A 5,718-nucleotide genomic window follows, 5' to 3' on the forward strand; every position below is an offset into this window, starting at 1 on the left:
AAGAATATCGTGTTGAGGTTTTCACAAGAAAGAGATAGGCAGAAGTATTAGCAGAGTAATGAAAAGAGAGATAAGGAAGAATTATGAGTGAAATGTGATACATGGATGACAACGGTAGAGTGTTCCAGAATAATGAAGAAAGAGACGAAAGGGGATGGTCCTTAAGACAACAAAGGAATATAGGCCATAAAGTCATATCCTCATTTCAAGAAATAAGTTCGTGACTCCAAAGCGACTAACAGAAGGAAAAATTAGACCCCAGAGTAATAGAAATCCGTATGGGCTGGTGAACAAGATAAACTAAACATGAATTAGGGACTGTGTGTGCCAGTTATACTAAGTGTCACCCTCATGAGTAAGGAATTCATTATCCTTACTACGGAAGGATTACTGCAAGGAGACTAAGGGTCATCAATGATGTGAAAGGATGCCAACAATGAAGAGGTAGAACATCTATAGGCATATTGTCGTAGCTCCAACTCTTAGTACTCCCCTAAAGGGGGGAATATGGAGTAACGTCATATTAAGTAAGAATTAAGTGGTTCTAGTAATTATGGAATGATAAAGGAAAAATGCGATAAAAATGAGAAAGGGATGATATAGCACTTATTCAAATCCTACAGATATGCTAGGATTCCAGAACATTTTGCAAACACAACGTCAAGGAGAGCAAGTAAGGGTTCCTGCCCAAGATGTTATTGATAGATAACCAGCCAGTGCGAGACGTAAGTTAAGACAAAGAAAATAACCCAAGAAAGATTACGCGAAATATAGATATGAGAATGGGCCAACGAGTAGTTAGCAGTTGATTCAGGAAGAGCCTAGTTATGGCTAGATAGGAGGTTACAGACGAATCAACAGATCGTGCAAGATAAACATAGTAAAACCCAATATAGTGAATTCAGCCTCGCAGTAATGTCATTGTAATACTTGAGATATATTCATATAGGAGTCGGGGTAGTTAAAAGGTACCGTATGAATGTTACGGGAATAAAAGAGAGTGCCACTGGGAAGACAGTCAAAATATCAGTTCCGAAACAACCCTACAAGCACAAGGGCATAGAGGTAAGTAACTACGGATAATTATAGGCAAGGAAGGACATCATAAGGTCCGTAATAAGCTCACAACTTTATAAGAGTCAGAGGGTCCTCTCTAAGTACTACAATGAAAGACTAGCTGAGGAAATAAGGAAGAAGGCTTCAACCTAAGCTTAGTGACCTAAAGAGGAAATGGTCTTGTACCAACAGTCTCACAACAACATTGTATGCACTCCGTAAGAAAGTGGCACCTACCGTGGCTAACGAAAGGGAAGTAAAGTCAAAAGTAATATTCGAGATCATATGAGTTGCACAAAAATTCCGGCATGTGTGGGAACTAAGATAAGCTAAGTATGCGTGCACCAAGGGGGCATGAAGACCAGGAAATGTAATAGCTTACGTTTAAAGAAAGTTGAGAAGGAACAAAAGGAATTATTCGATAAATGGTACAGAGTTAGTTCCGTTATGAACACACTTAAGATTTCGGAGCATTATTCATGCAGCATATATGTTGGCAATCATACAACCGTAGAAGACTCTGGCATAAGTTAAAAGAAAGATTGAGTCCAAGTCATAGACAAAGGATTGAATTGTTAGATGAAGGTATCATGGATATTCCATAGCGCCCATGAAAGGCTAAGGTAATAACTAATACCAGGAGCCGCATATCGGAAGATAGCTTAAGCCTACATAAAGGCTGATCAGAAAGAAGAAGAAACTAAAGAGTTACATCAACGAAGTAAATTAGAAATCTGATTATTGAACCTAGAGAGTTATAGACCTCGTGATTGAGAACATTGCAGAATTACTCTTAATATCAGAAGTACAAGAGAGATAGTACAGTATCCATATTCTATAACGTCTCTACACTAAAGTCGGTTAGAAAAGTACCGGCCTCATAAGAATCCAGTATGAAGCTCCCACCGGATTATAGTATTATAATAAAGCTCCAAGTTGTGGATGTGAATCATACCTATGTGGAAGGGAGGTTATGAAATTGATACAAGATGTGAAGGTGAACAACATACGAGATACTCAAATGCAGAAGGCTGTGAATAGTCCATAGTTCATATACAAGGCTAGAAACATGGGGATTCAGTATCCAGGAATCATAGCAGCGTCGTCACTAGCATACCTTCTAGCCTATGGTTTCTAAGTACCGAAAGGTCTAATTAGAAAGTGAAAGCAGAGTTAGAGATGATGTGATGTCTTGATGTTCCAGAAAAGCATAAGGAAACCGGTCGCAAGCTAAAGTATGATAGAACGACAAGGTTTTAGAGAGACAGGAGTAAGAATAAGAAAAGGGCAAGTGAGAAGATGACGAAAATGGACAAGACCCCGAGATTAAGCCAGTGAAAACAAGGGAGCTGATGGTTCCTCTAAGTTATAGAAAGCTCAGTATAGACTGAATAAACTCAAAGGAGTCTAAGACTAGTAGCATTTAGAAGAGATGGAATGTTGCCCTTGTAGTAGAATAAGGGTGTGATTGTGATAGATAAAGGATGACTATTGGGCTTTCGACTGAGTAATGACTCGAAGAGGATTTCATGAATTGTAAGAGACTAAAATACCCATATAGGGTGAGTCATATTGGGATGCTATAAAGTACGGTTATGGAAGTGTAGTATCACCCCTAGGTGGATCAATCTAATTACTCCAGATGTTCCCGATGAGACGCGAGCCCTAGCGGTGGTGTTACATAAGAGATCATGTTATCAGTGGTAAATGATGGATCAACATTTAGGTGAATCAACAATAGATGGATAAAAGTTCATCAGTATGAGATGAGATTAGACCATCAGTCTTAAGGATAAGCAACAAGGGTAACCTGGAGTTGGTTGCAGACCTCAAAAACGATTGATCGAAGTAAGAGTTATGGTATTGTATGACCTACCTAGATGAATTAAAGTCATACGAATGGATAACCGGGTCTATGAAATAAGATATAACAATATTCGTAAGTTCAATGAAGTATCGGGCAAAGAACTTCAGTATACCTATAAATGCCCAAAGAGACATATTTTCAAGCTCCGTATATGCTAAAGTGACGCCTAGAGATTGGCTAAAAACTGGAGTAAAAAGGAGAGAAGAGTCGCATAGGCGCACATACAAGAAAAAGAAGTCGTATAGGCTGCATGACAGAAGGTAGCAAGAGTTACGAAATTGGAAAGATTCCGACCACAAGTCATGGCGGGGGAAAGAGGCCTAAAGGGGGATTGCTCTGGCCTTTGGATTTATTCACAGAACAACTTCCTAAATGACAAGGAGAGTATTAAGGTATTCACAAGAGCTATAAGTTATGAAAATGATAAGAGCATCAGTCAACATTTGAGGACTAATGTTCTAAAGGGGGGAATGATGTTACGCCCCGCAATATTACGTCGATATTATATCCCGCATTATTATATTACGATGATGTTACGCCTTGCAGTACTACATTACGATGATGTTACGCTTCTTAGTATTAAATTACGACGATGTTGCACCCTGTAGTATTGTACGTTGAATTTGTCGTAAGGTAATTGACATCAGTCCAAGGAAAATATTATTTGGAGATTATAAGGACTATGCTATTTCAAACAAGTGATGAGTAAATTCGTGAAGGTAAGAGGGGAAGCAAGTCAAAGAAAATGAATTTTCGTCCAAATTTGGCATGTTAGGATAAAATACGGGCCGTGCGTTAATACCCGATATTTATGGACTAGTACCATACAAGTTACCATATGACCATGATAGTATGATAAATATAAAAGGGTATTTAAAATAAGTAGAATTTTAGAGACAATTCTTAATTATGCGGGTAATTGATTAATTACCGGGTAACGGGACACTACCTAATTACCTAATAAGTAGATAAAGATTAAACATTTCCACCCCATCCCCACGTGGCAGCAAGCTACACCCTAAAAAAATGACTCTTAGTCATTTCTTATGAGGTGGAAAACTAATGTGAAGTCTTACATATCGAAGACTAATATAAAACTAATGTAAAGTTTTACATTCCAAATGTTTTCCATATCAAGGACTACCATCAGAAGTGGGGGGAGGGAAACGTTAGCCATTTTTTTAAAGGCTTTCAATCAAATTCATTCTCAAAACACTTCAGTCAAATTACTACTTTGATAACGTGATTTCTTAACCAAAATCCGACGAGTTTTCTTAGCACAATTAGCAACGTGAGGTTTTGAATTCTAAGGGAGTGCGATGCAACCTTTTCCAAGAATATCATACGGATTTTTCTCTACTACTCCAGGTATGTTAAGGCTATCCCTTCTTTCTTTTTGGCATGATCTATACGACACAAGCGAAACGGGCAAATGCACAACTTCCATAAATTACTCTATTCCTAGAAATGCTAAAGATGTGTATATTCTTATTCTCCCATGTGTCATATTATTCTATCATCTGTTCATGGGTCTCAAAAATACTTAAGTTGGTAAATTTTATTTCATGCTATTAATCAGAGGCATAATGGTCTTATGACGTACCGAGAGATTTTATTAACGTATTTCATATGCATTTCATGCATTTATACATGCACATTGACCCATGACCAGATGGCGTTATATACGCATATATATATGTGTATATATATATGTATATAGGATATGGGAAAGGTTATGGCGTTATATACGCACCACCACCTGATCAGCTGGTATACGTTGATGATTTTGCCCACAGTGGCCGAGATGATATTATGGGATGCCCTCAGAGGCCTGATGATGTTTTGAAACATGTACCTATGCACGACATGACATTCATATGCATATGCATGACACTATAATTATTTCATGAATTACAGAGTTATCCGGACTTACAGGTTGAGTGATTTATTCTATATCTCCTCTATGTCTGTTATGTACTTATTTATGTGCCTTACATACTTGGTAGATCATTCGTACTAACGTCCCTTTTGCCTGGGGATGCTGCGTTTCATGCCCACAGGTTCTGATAAATAGGTCGAGAGCCCTCTAAGTAGGCTATCATCTCAGCGGAAGATGTTGGTACGCTCCATTTGCTTCGGAGTTGCTTGTTTGGTTAGTATGATTTAGACGTGCATTGTTTGGTATAGCGGGACTCTGTCCCGACCTTTATAAAAATTATGTATTCTTAGAGGCTTGTAGACAAATGTCATGTACGTAAAAGGTTGTATGGCCTTGCCGGCCTATGTTCAGTATACGAGTGGTTATTTTGGCCTTATAGGCCCGTATGTCTTATGTATAAGTTGGAATCGCATTTTTTATTCTACTTATCTCACGGCAGCCTTCCGGCTCAGTTATCAATGATAATATGACATGAAAGGATACGTTATGTTGGTACTCGGTTGAGTAAGGTATCGGGTGCTCATCGCGGCCCATCGGTTCCGGTCGTGACATTCTCTCATTACATCAGTGTTGAATCTCACCTGCATCTTTATTACTGGTATGTTAATCCATCTTTAGATTCTTCCTCCTTTTTTTGTTTTGTTCTTTGATCTAGGGTTAATTACATGCCTAAAAAATGTCTATAGTTAGTCATTTTTGTTTAAAATCATGTGGGTAGCATCTTAAATGTTAAGTGGGGCATGGGTAAGTACCTAATCATGCTTACTTGCTAAGAACCATGCCTAGTTTTTGGAAAACTTGTCTGAATCGTAAGGCAGTGCCCAAAAATTCAAATTGTGCGACCGTACTCATTTTT

Source organism: Nicotiana attenuata, chromosome 12 (assembly GCF_001879085.1).
Source record: "Nicotiana attenuata strain UT chromosome 12, NIATTr2, whole genome shotgun sequence".
Taxonomy (NCBI): Eukaryota; Viridiplantae; Streptophyta; class Magnoliopsida; order Solanales; family Solanaceae; genus Nicotiana; species Nicotiana attenuata.